This window comes from Balearica regulorum, chromosome 22 (genome assembly GCF_011004875.1).
Source record: "Balearica regulorum gibbericeps isolate bBalReg1 chromosome 22, bBalReg1.pri, whole genome shotgun sequence".
Classification (NCBI taxonomy): Eukaryota; Metazoa; Chordata; class Aves; order Gruiformes; family Gruidae; genus Balearica; species Balearica regulorum.
The window spans coordinates 53293-69321 of NC_046205.1; the positions used below are offsets into that span (position 1 = coordinate 53293).

General features: G+C 47.0%; 1 long non-coding RNA gene across 2 annotated transcripts; it reads right to left on the reverse strand.

The window, feature by feature from the left end:
- Positions 1-459: 459 nt before the first annotated feature.
- Positions 460-15142, reverse strand: LOC142604798 (uncharacterized). Of its 2 annotated transcripts, XR_012838636.1 has the most exons (7): positions 14822-15142; positions 14153-14272; positions 11949-12001; positions 11635-11864; positions 6105-6527; positions 5580-5839; positions 460-704 (listed from the first exon to the last, which is right to left on the reverse strand). It is a non-coding gene; the product is annotated as an uncharacterized LOC142604798 (long non-coding RNA). The 2 variants fall into 2 exon arrangements; XR_012838637.1 differs by lacking the exons at positions 460-704; positions 6105-6527 and adding an exon at positions 4552-4714.
- Between the last annotated feature and the right edge of the window lie 887 nt (positions 15143-16029).

The window sequence follows — 16029 nt, forward strand, 5'->3', positions numbered from 1 at the left end:
CTCCCAATTAGTCGTAATTGCCTAAAGCGTGTATTTTTGTTCTTAAAAACTCAGATACGGAACCCTTTTGTGTGTCTGGTTTAAACGAGTTGAAGCTATTGTTGTTTCAGGCTGAGGGTTTCTACTGTTATTTTTCCCCCTTTCAGAGGAAGGTGAACTTGCACATCTCGCCCTCCAGGAGCGAGGATGCCGTGTCCAGGTTCAAGCCGATGCTCTCCTCACAGCTTGCGTCCTAGAGTTGAGCATGGAGGGGCATCACCCTGTGAACGTTTGGTGTGTTGTAGCAGTGGGTGCTGTGAGGTCTGGAAGGCGACCAGCGCTGTGAGGGCTGGTGGGTGGCGGTGGGGTGGAAGCGGCTGTTGGGGGGTTTGTCATTTGCATACCCCCCCCCCCCCCCCCCCGCTTCAGAATGTCTGGGTCCCTGCGGCAGTTTTTGAAGAGTTCCTCCCAGCTGGGTCGACAGACCCAGTGCAGCCGGTAGATGCCATTGGAGCTCCTGTCTGGCATCAATCCCTCGGTATTTGGAGTCAGAAGAGGTGAAATTTGAACCTACAGGTCTTCTCCAATGACCTTCAGGAGCTGTGGGCTGCGGATGGCGACTGGCTCTCTTTTTCTGACCCCGTGACCGGTCCCATTGCTCACAGGAAGTGGAATGGCTTGAACAGGTGAATCTGCCATTTCCCTTCTTCTGGGGGTTACGGGAGCTGTTTTGGAGGTGAGGGAGACACAAAGTCATGGTCTCGAGTCAAATTGGATAGAGCAGAGGTGGACAGTAATTTATCTGACCTCAGTTGTGTATCTGTAACGTGGTTGTAATCGTCTGCGCCTGCCCAAGTGGACTGAGGTCCTGTTTTGTTTTAAAGGAGATATAACGAAGAAAATCAGTGAATCTAGTGCGCGGTCTTTCTGACCAACTCTATAAGCATTTACTGTAGGATGAGATGAACAGGACCTTGAACTCACCTGTTACACTGACTAACTCTCCATTGCCTACAGATGGGACCAAGGTTGGCTTGGACAAGGGTGTCTGCATTAGAGACATCCATGTTTAGTCAGACGAATCGCACTTCAGTCTCTTGTGTTCCTCATCAGGTCTCTGACAACTGCTGTTAGACCTTCTTGAGACCAAGCGCAGTCTCTGTGTCCTGTGTTTATCTCTTGTTTTGTTTTTTTTGTTTGGTTTAGTTTTGTTTAACGGAAAGAAAAGTCAGTCTTAGACATTCAGTTGTGGAAGAAAGTTTGTGTTTGAAGATCACACTTGGATCTTCAGGTGGGTCTAATTAGATGCCTTTTCCTCTTCTGTTCACCCCTGATAAGCTTAGGCACTCTCCGTTTGTCCTGTTTCTGAGGACCGCTGCCCAAGGCACCTAGCATTGCAGAGGGAGATTCTGTATCTCGTTTTGCACCATGAATTCTGTGTCAGGAGAGCGGAGTATTATTAGGACATCAGCTGATTACATTGCATTGAAGTGAAAAAGGTGCTCTATAACTTCTGAGAGATAATATTGGGTATGATCAGAATTTAGGTGCTTTGAGCAAAAGATGCTTAAAAAGTTAGGGAAAAATGATTAGCATAGCGCTATTTTTTTTTTTTTTTTAGTTTGGATTTTTGTATATTTTAGATTTAAAGTTTTAATTTAAACAAATGTAGTGGAATTGATGTGGGAAACATGTTCAAATAGCCAAGTATTTCTTTCAACGGAGAATAAGCAAAGTAGCAGCTACAAAAGAGTTTCGGCTTTCAAGTGTTTTGTGTTTTTGAACCCAAATCTATAAGCTCCTGTTAAATGAAAGGGGCCTACAAAAGCAATCTTTTAATTCTGTGTCACAAATTTTATGATCCACGCCCTTCTAAAAAATGATTGTCGGTATTGCTTAGTAGAGACGTAGGCAATTAGTGGTTGGCCTCTCAGGAGATGTATCTCCTTTTGTTCAGAAGATTCTCGGGCTGCAGCAAGCGGCCAGGCGTCAGAGCACAAATGGAGGATCCCAAAAAGAAGTCAGCAAGTTAAAAAGGAGGAATGGGCAAGTAAAAGGCAAAAGCCTGAATCCCATCTGTCCTAAATAATGACCTGCTCAGCTCTGGGCTGGTGGCACAGCCCACCTGCAGTGCAGGGTCTCGGGCACAAGTCTTCTGCAGTTCGGTCATTCTCTCCTTCCTCACAAGGGGAAAAAAAAAAAAAAAAAAAAGAGAAAGAAATAACAGGAGCTACACATTACTTAGTTCAGTAAATGGAAAAGAAACTTAGATTTAGCTCTTTTTGCCTCTTCTGGAGGATGGCCTTGAGCACAAAGGAGAAGAGTGCCCTAATAGCAGGCTGCTGGGCAGGCAGCGGGGAGGCAGGGAGTCTGCTCCCAGGGAAGCTGTTCCGCTTGGTCTGATTCGGGAACTGGTTTATTGGGGGTTTGAAGGCGAGTTCCCAGCACACACCCCATAACTGCTTTCTCTCTCTCTCTGGCCCGTTCATTGTCCTGATACTGCTGCAGGCTTACAGCAAATGGGGAGCCCACTGTTACAGGGAGATTCTCACCTTGGGATGCCTGCAACCTTGAGCTTAGCCTTGCGCTTGGTCCATGAGAGAGCCACGGCTCTAACTGCAAACCTGAGTGAGTGAGGGATGCGGAGATGGGACTTTTGCAGGGAGCGCCTGGGCTGCTGGACAGGCTGCGAGCCGTGCCAGCCAAGTCACCTTTTAGCTCCAAGTGATTTTTCATGAAATAACACGCATGGCAGCCAGAATCCTGTGGTGTTACTGCTACGTGGTTTTCTTTACAGGTTTCCAGCTGTGTTCCTCCTCCCCGTGATAAACAGTGCTGCCAGTATTTCCTTCTATCTTAGAATACACAAAATGCATTCCCTTCATAAACAGTGCCCTGTAATGCTGCTATCATTATTGTTGACCTTTTTTGGAATTCCTCCAGCTTATGAATGCCTTTCTGATGAGAATCCTGGGATTTGAAGGGTTTTCTGAGCAATGTTTCCTCAAGAATCAATAGATGGTTTCCTTTTCTGTTTTCCTTTACATCCCCTGTTTCCTCATCTCTGACATCTTAGGATGTTCAAAGTGGAGCTATGCAAAGAACTGATTTGGGGGTTTGCTGCAGAGGGGTCCGAGGCGAGGGTCTCATGTATAGTAATAGTAAATCAAACGAGTAGTAAGCCAAAGGCCAGGGGCTGGAACCAAACCCACAGTCAGCTATGGGCTTGTCACTGTGAATCGAGTACGTTTCCCCCGGGAGACTTTGCCCTTGAAAGGGGTCGTTTCTAAGGGTGTTATCTGAAGAAAACCCCGAAATGCTAAAGCAGACTTCAACGTTTCTTTGCCACTTCTTTTCCTGATGTTTGTCAGTGCACGTGAGCAGTGTGGGGTTTTTTTCCTTGTTTGCTTGTGCTGTACAAAACCAATCTTGCTAGAAGAAGCCGATGTTAAAAGGAAAAGAAGCAGCATTAGTGTTTCTGGGAAATACACTGCTTATGCTGTTAAGGGTTGGAACTGGAGATGTAGCTGTGAGTTAAAGGTTTTAAGAGAAATGAAGCTAAATCCGAACCCGTCTAATCCTCAGACAGGTTGCTAAGAGTTGCCGAATGGTAAGGATGGTTGCTGGAAGTGTCGTCCTCTTTAAGGCTGTGAAGACGTGCTCCGACGAGGCCTTTTCCCAGCCCAGGGTGCTCAGGGGTACAAGACATGCACATCACCACCAGCTCTGCGAAGTTTAAGAGAGGTTGTGTGCCTGAAGGTTCCTCTGCCCCGGTGGGGATGATGGTAGCTGCAGCTGCATCCCCCCCTCGTGGAAAAGACAGCAAAAATGGGGTTCGTGGTAAGTCTGCAGCTGCCGACGGGAGTGTCTGTGCCTGGGACGGTGCCCGGAAATTCTCAGGTGAGAGATGCTCCCCCCCCAACCAGCTGTGTAAAGGGTGTTGGAACGTTATTTCCATCCCCTCGGATAAAGTCATCGTACACTATTGTGGCTCTGCAGTGTGAGACCTGGCTCTGGCTTGGGGCATTTGCCATTTGAGTGACAGACTGGGAAAAACCCACCCTAAAGTTAGGATGCTTTCCAGATGATGAGACTTTCTCAGTACATCTACCTACTACTGGCCTTAGCAAAATGAGAGCAGTTGTCCTTATATATGCCAGAGCTTGGGAAATAAAGCTGTGATCCGTAGAAAGTCAGTACTTGGATAGATGGCTTAACAGCCGAGAAGCACTTGAGCACCATGCGTGACTACTGGATTATTTTAAGGCTATTGCAACTGCCTCGCTATGCTTGCATGTCCCACGACAACCTGCCTATGTCTGTACGTATACACATGTACATAGACTCTGTTAGCCTATGCACATTTGTAGATATAGTCCCATAAGTGTCCATCATCTCAGAAACCAAAAGAGAAGCAGCTTTCCTCCCGGCGCGTCGTGTTTTCCTGTGGTTTAAAGCAAGCGAAATCTACAGTTACAAGTGTGTGCTCCTAATCACTGTGCTCCTGAAGGAGCCACGTGAGCAGCCTCCTTCACGTACTGATGGCTGTGAGAAAGCAAACAGGTTGTCACAGCAAACGTTCCCAGCCACGTCCTAAAACGGCTTCTGTAGCGTCAGGGTTTTGTGTCCCAATGTTTCTCCGGCTCTTGCTGAAGTGCCAGTTCTGAAGAACTGTTGAAAATCTGGAACAAACCCAGCACTTGTCCTCAGGGATGTTTGAAAATTCATGCAACGCCTAAAATTCAGACAGGACAGACACAGGAAGGATGCTTGTGATTCATTGTGATTTTGAAAACTGTTATTTTGAGTTGTAATTTCCATCATGTTTTTACTGGCCCCTTTTCCTTTCCAGGGAGCAAAGCTGATTTTAGCTCTTGAAGCAGCATGGCCACTATTTCAGCACCTGAAGTCCATATGTCTGCTGCTGGAAGCAAAAGATTGCCATGTTGTCACAAACCACAGTCCTGCGCTTCATTGTCAAATAGTTCTGAAATCACCCAAACTGCAGCGCTGTGGTGAAGGTTTGCAGCAGCCACCCAACCATCTCTTCCTTATGAACTGTTCCATTTTCAGAGACGGGAGGAAAGCAAGTCAGACAAATTTTGAGCAGAGATTTTGCTTCATAATTCTGCGGTATTTAAAGGTTTATGTTCAAGGCTTCTCTTTTGCTGGCTGGATTTGCCTTTTTCTGTATGTTTTTTAACCCAGCCCTTTCATTACAGTTTAGAAGAACAACTTCCATGAGAGGATGAAGGTAGCAGTGCAAACCTCCACGCATGGGCATCTTTCTTAATAAAGAGTGGGAAAGGAAAAAAAATACGCTTTTATCTGTTTTGGTTCCCCTCCAGCCATGGCCCTTATGGTGGCAATAATGGATCCTTATCCCACAAGTCCAGAGCCAGCCCACCTGCTTCCTGTGAAAAGGACCCTTTGTCACCACTGTGCAAAAACCAGCTGCGTCCTGCTGCCACCCGTCAGAATTACGGGGCTGCTTCAGCCAGCAGCAGCAGCAACTCGGGCTCACGCAAAGGAAGCAACAGCAGCCCGGTGATGAGGCCAGTCTTTACTCCAGCATCCCGGTGTTCAGCGCACTGGCTTACCTTCTCTGCGCTGTAATGTGGCGTCAGCTGCCTGGGTTGCCGAGCAGGTCATCTTGCTCCTCAGCATAGGTGTGACTCCGCCTGATGGGGGCTCGACAGTCAGCGGGGTGCTCCATCCCGTGTAAAAGCACTGTTGTTTCAGCACTGTAAAATTCAAGGTTACTCTTAGTCAAAGCCCTTCTAGTTGGTTTTCACTCCAAGGCAGGCTCCATCATGTGGTTTCATGCCATCAGTTCCCATGTGGAGTTTCTGGTTCTTTCCTAGAAGGGAAAATATTAGACACTTGGGTGACAATTCACCCTGCCCAGCCTTAGGCACCTCCCTGTGCAGTTTCCTGTACGAGAAAGAGAAGGGATACCTGCCAGAGCATGCAACACATATTGCAGAGAAGAAATTGCCACCGCGCTGCTGGTCTTTCCCTCTCTCTCTCTCTCTCAGGCAACTCAACAGCCCAGCATGTCAGATAGACACCTAAAGCTAGGTACTATGAATCTAGGTTTCAGGGTGCACAGCTTCATAACTCACCTGTGGAGCTGAACTCGGTCCATACATGACCTCACCTGGCCGTGTCTACAGCTCAGCTGCCTACTCTTGGGCACACCTCCTGTTTTGGGTGAGGGGATGGCGAGGTATTTTAAAGTTAAGAGTCTCATTTGATGTAATGGCACTGAAACCAAGTACAATTAAGAGTAAATTTTGCACTATAGCTGCAAATTGGCCGTTTTCTCAAGTCCTTTGATTTGCCAGAGGGAGTCACTTGTGCAGACACAGAGGAGCCCCAAATGGGTCAAGCTTTGTATCAGTCTATGGAATGCTTTTGCCAGGACTGAAGAACTGTAGGAGTGATGTTATGTGATGGTTTGGTTTTTTTCCTTTTCAGACGATCAAGGAGAAACATTTCTTGTGGTGCCAATCACAGCAGAAAGTCCATAGCAGTATTTGACGACTCTGCAGCAGAGAGAAGTTACAGTACAATATTTGAAAGCAAAGCTGAAGGAATCTGAGAGCAAACGTAAAGAAAGGTATATTTGCCTTCAGGAATCCGAGTTAGAAAGATGCATTCAGGAGCATTTAGGGGTGGGAGTCCTGAATGGTTTTACTCATTTCTTGACCACCTCAAGTTTTCTTTAAGAAATTTAAATGTGATCAGTCTGATTTGGTTGCTTTCAGGTATTTCAGTTTCATAGCGTGCTTGGTGAATACGTGCCATGCAGTTTAGTTATGAATATGGCTGTCTCTTTTCCCTGTTTTGAACTTTCCCAATAGAATATTTTTCAAGGATAATTTTTTACCAGTCTGATTTAGCATTGAGACCTTTTATACATGAAGCAGTTTCTACATGCAAACACGAGTTCTCTTAGTCTCCTGTTGTACCTCACTCGGTGAAATACGACTAGAAATGTCCCCCTTTTCCCCTAATGAAAGCAAAGCTCTTACACAAACCAGTGTGCCTGCTTGTGTTTTGATGGCTTAGACAGTGAGTGTTTCACAATAGCCCTTTGCATGGACGCTAAGCCAAGAAGGGGCGATGCGCATTACGCAGCAGCAGACAGATGTCATCTCTTTTCCTGAAGCTGCACTCTCAGAGCTGGCTCTCCAGCACCACAACTGAAGCGGGCACAAAGGGCTGCTGGCAGGCGTGGAGGAGGCAGCCAGGCAGCTGTTTCTCGTTTTCTCCAGGGCGAGGCAGGATAGATGGTAAAAAGTTATTGGGTGTTCTGGCAGAGTCCATCGTTTTCCTCTTCACTATTTGATTTGCACTATAAATTGTTTTGAAAACATGTTCCTTCTTTCCTTTGAATATTATTGTTTAGAATCTTATTGTATTAAAACCTGACAGTCATTCAAGCCCTTGGCAGTCCTATGTATAAATGTATAGTGGATTAAATTATTGTTTCTTTAATGAATAAACAATAAGTTAAACAAATAAACAGCTGTTGCTGGACCTCACCTTCCCTTAGCACCCCTTTCACAGTACCACAAGGACCAGGGATCTGTGTGTGTCTAGCCACGTAACAGATACTTTATCATGTTTCACGGAGCCTGGTGCCAAAATTGCAATTACCCAGCGAGTTCTCCCAGAAGCTGTCAGGACTGAAAGCTATTGCTGGCCGTCCCCTTCCCTTGGCAGCCCATTCAAAGTCCCCCCAAGACCGAGTGGCTTTCCATTCCTAGACGGCTAAGTCTCCACTCGCTCTCGGTAACACTTGCCCAGCACCCAGCTCCAAAGTTGAAAACGTCCAGCGACTGCTCCCACTCAGAAGGTGCCAGGACAGAAAGGTGTTACTGACCCTCGCCTTCCCTTGGCACCCTTTTGACAGTCCCACAAGGACAAGGCCCCGTGCTTGTCTAACCATGTAGCAGTTACTCACTCTATCACATTTCACAGAGCCCAGCTCCAAAATTGTATTTTTCAGCAAGTGCTCCCAAAGGGTAATTGCCTGAAGTGAAAGCTGTTGAAGATCCTCACCTTCCCTTCGTTCCCTGTCACAGTTACACCAACACTGGGGCTCTCCACATGGTTAGACATGTAAGGCATACAACGTTCACTTGCACTCTTCACGGGGCTCAGCTCCAAAATTGGAATTATCCAGCACCTTCTCCCAAAGGGTAAGTGGCAGGAATGAAAGCTGTTGACTAGGGCCCCATGCAATCTGAACTTGCACTCCCTCCCTGCCAAGTCCATCCAGGACTTCCCTTTCAGTAAATCCAATCCCAGAATATTTGTGGGGAGCACTCCCAATACCATAGCGGTCTCAGTGGGGGTGGTGTCTCCTGGTAGGCAGCACTTTACTTGGGCTGTAGGTTGGGGTTTGGAATATCCAAACAAATCGGTAACCCATATCTGGTTTTTATCAGGGACAATCCCACTCTGGTCTGCGGTATCAGCATTTAAAGCAGACATTTGGGCCCATGTCTACCAGAAAAGTGACTGGAGTCTTAAAGAGACCAAGGGGAAAGGTTACGAGTAGGTTCCGCTGCTCGTTTTCAGTGAACCTTCTAAAATATACCCACTGGCCATCCCCCAGCTCACTCACTGGGGACAGCACAAGAAGTTTCCCAACTTTGGAGGGTTGGTGAGCCCCTCCATGGGAGCTGTGGGAGCAGCTGATCTCTGAGGTACAGGGGCTGTGGGGACACTTTCCTTTCCCGGCCGGCCTCTGTCTATTGGTTTCCACATGTTTACCAGCAGCTGCAAATTGGTGAGGGGTAACCCATCCATTAATTCTTGGGGAATACCCTTATCTAGACCTTCCTTCCACAATCGATTTCTTGAGCGCCCCCCCCCCCCCAAGGGTCCCATCTCAGGGGCAGAGCATTTTCTCCTCTGTCTTGGTCCTATGGACTGCCGCTTGTGCCTTCCCCTCCTTCCCAACGTACCCCACACGCCAGCCATAACTGATCAATTCCCGTGCAATTTCCCCCCAGGTAAGACCCGGTCTGCCCTGAGGTCCCATGGCTACAGTGGCTCTTAGCCGGTCTTGGATTTGCACAGCATCAATCTTCAGTGAGTCGGGTAACCCTCTAATCAAGGGAGTCATCCTATCTGGATTGGCAAACAACAGCATCAGCAAAGGTTGGCAGGGAACTAGGCGCCTGTCACGCATCAACTGGAGGCAAGCCGCCTTCTGTGCACTCTCTGTAAGCTGGCTTACTGCAGGGGTGGGGATGGCAATAGGATCTCCTCTCTCCAAGGGGTCTTACCCTCCGGCCCAATACGCCTCCCCTCTGGGTCAGGGACCAAGGTTCCCGCTTGTCATCTATGGTCAAAATAACACCGGGACCCCAATATCCCTGAGCCTCATCCTCTGAAAGACAGCCTTATTCTGTCTCCGCCTGTCAGGGAGACCCTCCACACATATTCAGTCTCAGTTTCCTTAGCCTGCCTACTATATTTTTCCTGTAGTTTTGCCAATTCAGTAACAGTATAAGGTATCTCCTTAGTGGTAACGGCGGGTTCCGCATCTTCGTCGTCATACACGACTTCAGTTTTAGTAAGTGGCTGGAGCTTGGGCATAGGGTCAGGTTCTGTCACTGCCCTCAGCTCCTCCCATGGGTAGCGAGGGGCAACCTCCCTCGCAATCAGGTCGGCTTCTTTTGATAAGCTAGAAAATCCTGGTTCACTCTCAAGGTCCCCAGGGAGCTGCAACTTCAGCTCTCTTTCCCTCACAAAAGCATCTCACAGGCTACCCTTCAAGTTTTCTGTGATTCTTTTCTCATCTGCTAACATGTTTTCAGCTAGTTGCCATTTCACCCGTTCCATTTCCAATTCTGCCTGTAGTTTTCTAACCACTTCCTGAAGGGACTCATTTGCCTCCCGCTCAGCTTGTGTGACAACGTATTTGTCCTTCTGGGCAGCTATCAACGCGGCTCCCAAGACACCACAAACCACAGCCTTTCCCTTTCCAGGCTTAAACTTGTTTCCTTTTGCCAAGTCTCTTATCTGTTCCGCTACAGTTGTCGGGGACTGCCAGTGTCCCTCAGCCCAGCTCTGCCCTTTCGGGGTCGGGCAAGCCTTATAGCTCTTTAACAAATCCAACAGTGGGGAGCAGTCAAGGCTTATCCTGGGTTGCTGTGACCTACTGTCGGAGATTTCGGCTTCAACCAAAAATCAGTTCTCCTTTCTTCAGCACTCTGGCTGATATCCCCTTTACGGAACCTCTTTACCACTTCTCACAGAGAATCCTGTCCACGATGCCAATTTAATGTCCCGTCCCACTCAGTGGATGAGGGTGAGGTTAACTTTTTAATTCTCTGTGCAGTAATCAGGAGTAACAAGAATTACTCTAGAGGTTCACAAATCACAAATTTACTTAGAACTTAGCAGAACTACAAAAGATAGTGGCTTGACAAAAGTTATAAAAATACTTAGAACTTAGCAGAACTATGAAAGGTAATTGCTTAGCAAAACCTGTGATGATATTACCCTAATGTGCTGAAAATGAAGTTAGAGATAGAGTGATAGAGAGGAAAAGAAAGAGAGAAAGAAAAGAGAGAGAGAGAGAGAGAGAAAAGATATCACCACCCTTGGATCCAGCAATGTTCTCTGCTTGTAGTTGTAGTCCTCAGGTGGTGGGTGCATGCCAAAAACTTGTGTTTCCCCTTTTTATAACCCAAAATGCTCCGCATAAGCAGGGGTCTGTCATCACAGAGCAGGTGCAGTATGTGCTCAGGAATGTTCCAGAAATGAGTTGGTGTGTTGTGGGGGTCTTGGGGGGTCTCACTGTGCCCCCCACTTCAGGGTCGACTGAGTGATGGCCTTTCACAGGCATGCATGGACATATAGGGGAATATAGGGAAGGGGCTCACAAGACGTTGTCCTGCCTCTGCAGGTTCTGTCCTTGACCGAGACGGATGTCTGCCACATTCCCTCGTTATCAGTTTATCCCTGCTTGGGTCAAGATGGATGTTTGCGACGTTCACTTGTTATCAGAGCCTTACACAATGCAATACAACACAAAGCACTACAAAACAAGATGGTCTCAGATGGTAGTCAAAACCAATACAGACTGCAGCAACAGTCTGTATTACAACACCAGAACAATATCTGCAATACAACACCAGAACAATGGATGCGTGAGAAACCAGGCTTTAAGACCCAAGCCCCTAAGGATGAAACACGGTATGGAATCTCTGTGGAAGATGATCTTCCAAGAGCAGAGCTGTCAGTCTGGCCCAGACCATCTCTGCAAAGGCAACCCTGTGGAAACTTCTGTGATGCAAAACACGCTTTAAGCTCTGATCACGAGATAAGTGCTTGATGGGCTTTATTCTGAAGTGGCCAGGCGTTACAGACCCTATGGATGCTTGCCGAGGTGTGTGCCAAGTGCAGAGAGCCCGTGGGGCAGAATGTAGAGACTTGCCATAAGGCACCATATGAAAGAGTACAGATAACACAAGTGACAGACACAGACAGAGGCCAGAACGTTCACAGCCGGGACCCCTATCTGCCCCTAGACTTCAGACTGACTAAGTGTCCCTCCCTGCAACCCTGACGTTAAACCCCCTGCTGGCCCGGCCCCACCCCACCCACCGCTTTTGCCCCTTGAATTACCTTTCAGAGGGCAGGGTCCACAATCCATCCTCATCGGGAACACATCATCTAACCGGGAGGCTCCCCCATCCACCGAGTTCCTCTTCGTTGCTGGTCGCCAACACGTCAGCTGGTGTCGACCTCCACCGTGATGATGCTCTCCTTGGAAACGCCTTCCTCTCTCCTGCCCCTTTACCTCAGCCGCTCAGAGTCAGATTCTTTGGTTTGCTGTGCCGAGGCCTGACCCCCACCTGTTAAATGACCGGGTATGATTTTAGCTATGTCGATAATATGACACCTCAAAAAAATGCTACTTCAGCACATCAGTCATTCACCTTGCTTAAGTCCATTCTGGTGTGGATATCCTGCTTTGCACATTGATTTGCACCTAGAAAATAAAGTTACTGTCAAAACTGAGATGATGGATGTGCAAGAAGCCTGTCTTGACCTAAGAATGTAAGGATGCAGGGAAGAAGGGCCAGTCCCTGAAAACGGATTGCTGGAGTGCAGAGCTGCTGACACAGCCTGGAGTTATGCTGCAAAAGGGGACTGACTGGAAACTTCCAAGACACAATACCGATCCGTGCTGTAAGGTTGCTATGCAGGAAGAGAAGCGCCTGGGTGGCACAGTGCCAATGAATATGGGCATTCAAGACCCTAGGGGTGGCACCCAAGAAGTGTGCAGTGCTCCTTGAGCGCAAAGAGGACACTGAGACCCAAGGAAGGTCTAAGACACAGAAGACAAGCTACACAACACAAACACAAGCTGGAACTGCCCTGCCCGGCACACTCTAGAACCATGCTGAGAAGTAACCCGCTCCCTTCGACTGCTCAGAGGGGATTACTCCTGGACAGCCCTCTCCCCTACACTAACTTTACATGCCTCACTCCCCACAACTCACAACCTTGTCCCCTCCTCCTCTCAGACCCTCCCCAGCCCTGGTCCCTCAACTTAGCTTTCAGAATGCCAGGGATCTGAATCCATCCTCAACAAAAAAACCCCACCCCACACATTGGCTAACTAGGAGGTCCCTGCAGGAGGTTCCTCTGTCACCCTTTGGCACACGACTCGTCCCTCTGCATCTGCAAAATCCAGCATTGAACAAATCACCCAGATGCAGAGCAATAGCTTAACAATTCCAAAGGTCTTGTTTCCATTTAGGAATATCACCTAGAGTCCAACAACAGCCTACCATTAAGAAAATCAAAACAACATTAAACTCTAAGCATACAAGCCTTAACACCTTTGAGATTCAATCTGCTCAACTAGCACTCCAGCAGCCTCTCCCAGAGAGTTCCCGTCATCCCTTCGGCATCCTCACCTGCTACTGAGGGCTAGTTGCTCTGAAGTGAACTGTAAGGTTTGTAACTGAACACTCTAGGTACAGCAACATAAGCTATAGGCTCTTATTGTTGTTCTTTCCATGACTAAAAATTGCTATGCCCCTGGCAGAGCAACTCCAACCCAGACACATGTGCAGACTGACACTGCACACAAGATGAATGACTTGACCCAGAGGCACAGAAAGACTCTTGGGCAAGAGGAATCACTCCAAAGGGAAGATGCCTTTAGGTGAGAAGTCCTAGGGGGCTGAGAGGAAGAATCTACAGCTGCCCCAGAAGTCAAGCACTGCAGCCCATGACAAAAAAAGATATATCTGCAACTCTGACAATGAACACATGAGAAGCCAGGCTCTAAGACCTAAGACCAAGAGGATGCAAGGAAGAAGTAGTCCCAGAAAAGGTCTCCATGAAAACAGACTGACAGCAGATATGCTAACACATCCTGGATCACTGCTGTGAGACAAGACCTTCCATAGACTTCTGAGACTTGAGACATGCAGGACAGATCTGTGCATTGAGCATCTAACACAAGAAAGGAAGCACTCAGCTGGCATTATGCTGATGCATTGAGGTGCATGAGACCCTCGGAATGGCTACCAATGTGCCCACCTGGCACGAAAAAACCAATAGGAACATCAAGACCTGAGTAAGATGTGGTATAGTACACAGAAAACAAGTGACAAACTACCTCCTTACCTACAAAGCCCATTAGGGAATTATAGAGGTAGTCAGCCTATGGAAAAAACACATTAATTGTGACATGGTGACTCAAAGATCTTTTAGATCACCTTAAGACTACAGAAACTGGTGCTAAAAACAGAACAGATCAACAAGAACAAGAGAACGTAACTGCCACGACTGATACTAGAGCAAACCTCATTGCACACTTAAGGAAAAAGGTAAAATTGGAATAGAGAAAAAGCTTGCGAGCCTGGGACTGTGATAAAATAAAGATCCCTGGCTGGAGAGTGTTAGGAGCACAAATACTACATATCCTCTTCTCCAAGAAACTCCAGGGAAGACAGTGACACAAACCTGTGCTGGAAAGAAGTGCCTAGTCAATGTCTCTAACAATGACTGTGACATCTAGATGGACAGCAAAGCTATGAATACAAAATTAAGTCAGGGAATGAAGAAAGTAAAAGGCACAGAGAAGCAGAGACCTCAGAGTTCAGGAGGGCATATTTTAATGTACCTCATGCTTTACAAGATGAGACTCTTCTGACGTTCAGGCCTGCACATTGTGATGCAGAGGGCCAGGTGGTTTACACTGCCTCTCTCATGACTGTTGTACCTCCCACCAGCTATGGAGAAACTGAAACGGAACAGACTTCATCAACAACCCAATCCAACTGCAAAACAAACCTGAGAAAGGCTGATGAACCTTCCTCCCTTTCCCAGCCATCCCGCAGTCCCAAAACTTTAGAAACTCCTCTTCTCCTGAACTCTCAGGGAAGGAATCCCACTCCTTCCTGACAGCTCCTTCCCTGTATTTGCACCCCTGAACCCCCTGAGTCAGCCGCTCTTCTGAGCTGTGCCCTGCATTCTGCAGGCAACTCCCATCTTCCCTGCAAACTCTGGGCTCTGCTACAGGCCCACAAAATAAGCAAAGTCCTGACACTTATGATCTATGAAGAGCCTGCTGCAAGCTGCAAAGCTTCTAGTAACAACCTGGTACTCCATGGGTGACTGGGAAAAGCAATGAGCTGTCCCGTACCCTGAAAGATGCTATGCCTCACATCCCTACTGCTTTCTTGAGAAATGCTAAAACTCCATACACAGATGCATACAAGATGCTCACCCTAACCTCTGATAAATAATCTCACCATCAGGCCTATTAAGGGAGGTAATATCAGCAGCTTACACAGTATACAGAAAAACTGGTGAAAAAACAAGGTTCCATCTTCAATAAAGTCAGGAACTTCAGGCAAACACCATGCACATAGAATAAAAAAAAAGCATACTATTAAATCATCTTGCAAACTCCTGAACACTCAATACAAAATTATTGACCTGGGGCGAAAAAAAAAAAAAACAAACCCCAAAGAAACCACCAAACAAAAAACTCACACACAATACAACCCAGCAAAAAAAAAGCTGCATACAAGTGTACTTTCTACACTGTATGCTGGTTAATCTTGATTAGTCCTGAAGCTCTTACTTCAGACACCTCTGCTTCCATAAATGACAAAACACATTTGTCCAGAGAGCTGAGCCAGCTCAAAAGCTGCCATTGACTGACGGAACAGCAGAGCACTGACACCAGAAGCGCACAGCAGCAGAATGAGCTCCCTGGTGAGGGGCCTCATCATGCACCCGGGCCCCGTCCACCGCCCTTCCCACGATCCCCTGGGAAAGGAGCTGGGCCAACCACCAGAAGGCATAAAGGTGGCCAGAGGAGCTGTAAAGAAATTAAAATGTTACTGGTAGCCATTGTTCTTAGGGGAAAAGGTGGCATTACATGTTTTGTTTGAATTGTTTTGGTATGTTCTGTTGTGTTCTACCTGTGATATCATTTGGAAAGCATGCAACTCATCTAAAGATATCATTGTCTTCATTTGTGGGCTGGTAATGCACTTTGGTATCAAATGAATGATGCCTCCATAGACCTTTCTGATAGCAAACCAGTTCCCAATCAGCAAGCTTATGTACTTTTTTAGATCAGGTAATAAGAAATAGCAAATGTGTTCAGAATAAATTTACTTTACAGTCATTACATTTTTCTTCTTGTCAAGTATTTTTCATTCTGTGCTAGGAAAAGATTACTATTTGTATAATTCAGTTCTGTCAAACCTGAAATTCTCCATGTCATTTATTACCTTTCATTGCTTGGCCTTAAACTGCTGCGCACGTGTGCATTGCTATATATCTGTTCTCTGTACCTGGCTCTATCAAGAAAGAGGAGAAATTGAGGCCACAGATGGTGTAAGGATGAGTTATAGCTCTGAAAAGGACAGTGACTGTAGGAAGACCATTATCTAATATTCAGTTGGTAGTTTTGGTTAATGTTCTGGGTTCAGCTAGGATAGAGTTAATTTTCACCAGAAGCTGGGATTGGACTCAGCCAGGAGA